Source organism: Diachasma alloeum, unplaced genomic scaffold (genome assembly GCF_001412515.2).
Source record: "Diachasma alloeum isolate Michigan unplaced genomic scaffold, Dall2.0 Dall_scaffold_00178, whole genome shotgun sequence".
NCBI classification, from domain to species: domain Eukaryota; kingdom Metazoa; phylum Arthropoda; class Insecta; order Hymenoptera; family Braconidae; genus Diachasma; species Diachasma alloeum.
The window spans coordinates 2,338,595-2,340,321 of NW_021680344.1; the positions used below are offsets into that span (position 1 = coordinate 2,338,595).

The 1,727-nt window shown below is 36.0% G+C and overlaps 1 protein-coding gene across 7 annotated transcripts in view; it reads right to left on the bottom strand.

Moving 5' to 3' along the window:
• The window catches only part of LOC107039468 (collagen alpha chain CG42342), a 240,584-nt gene that overhangs the window by 201,208 nt on the left and 37,649 nt on the right, over positions 1-1,727 (bottom strand). The gene's annotated exons all lie outside the window — the stretch shown is intronic.

Sequence of the window (1,727 nt, forward strand, 5' to 3'; positions counted from 1 at the left end):
TCATGTACAGTAAATTGTTCCGTTTGTACTGCGATGGGAGTGGAAGTACGGAAGATGAGACGTACCCACATCAAAACTTCACAAACTACATATGGAATTTATTACGATGATTTTACGGTTGATAAAAATGGGATCAGGTGATTTGATTAGAATAATAATAATAATAATGAATAATTTTCGTTGATACAAACAAGTATAAACGATTTACAAGCTATCTGTATGTTTTCCTGACGTCCTTCATACATTTAAGATTTTAGAAGCGGGTAAAGTATTGAAGGGGTTGATAAATGAAATGGAAAAATATAGTACATACAAGTACTATCCATGCTGAATCCTTGCTCATGAAAATTTTTTCAGTAGCTTCATTTCCGACGCTGCACGACTTTTTCCGCACCCCTTACGTCTAGGGTTGCGGGGTACAAACGAAAATGAATGTGGTACGTTCAGGTACTCACTGAGTACAATCGATACTATAAGAAAAAAAATCGATTTATCAAACTTCGACTCCAAGTTCACACAGCTAGAGATTTCAATGTTCTGCAAGGGGGAGTGGAGACGAAGATAGATGCAAGACCATTCAGTTTTGTAGAATTCGATTACAAGAATGAGGTAATGGCACCGTTCCTGGATGCCCGTCCAGTCACTTCAGATCCACATTATCCTCTAGGTGGTGTCGGATTGTATCACAAGAAAGCACCGGGATACAGCGGAATGCTCACATTCGTGTTGACCGGGTTTGATAGAGCTCGCTATACCGTCTATGATCCTTGAGTCTTCACTGCAATCCTTTACGACTTTATGCATAATAACACTCAAGTATTTTACTAAGCATTATCTTTCGGCAAAAAATATTTTGGCATTGTATGAAAACTTATGAAGACAATAAAGAAAAAAAATCAAGAAACATCGAACGTATTTTTTCCTAGCATGCTAGACATTTTTACTGTCGATGAACGTTTGCATGGATTGAAAAAGTTGCAATGCTTATCAGTTCTACTCGATCCAGGCTATCCGCGCAAGGACATGTACTAATCGAGTAGTCTTATTCAGAAAATGAGCGCACGTGTCTGCAAAGTAGAAAGCTATTCGGTGATAACAATAAACTGAATAGCATTGACGTAGGAATTGTTAATTCCTTTGAATATATCAAAATCCTATCCAAAACATCCAATAAAACTTCTTAAAAAAGAAGGGTCATGAACACATTTTGGTGAGCAAGGCACACTGTTAAAAAATTTTGCCTGAAATTTGGTACACTTTTCGGAAATTTCAATCGAATTTTATTATCACTGAAATTTCAAGGAATTTCGTCATTGAAAATTCAGAATTTTGTAGAAAAATAAAAAAGAACTGTAAATTTCAGTTCCATTTTTCTTTGAAAATCAATAGAAAACCAGAAAATTCCGGTAAATATATTCATGAACGATTTAGGGGGGAAAAACCATGAAATTTCAGATTTCCCTGGAAATTCAATGTAATTGGGCAGTGAATATCCATATTAGAATGAAAATTCAAATAAATTAAGGAATTCCCATCTTCATGCTGCTTAAAATTCTGGAATTTTACAGAATTTTCAGTGAAANGCGATTTCGTTTTTCGCGATTATCTCGGAAACTATGAGAGATAGAGCCTTAAAACCTATTCCATTCGATTCCTGAGGAAATTTGGGTTCCCCATAGGCAGATGAACGGCTCAGAATTGCGTTTTTCCACTTCCTGGTTGTAGGA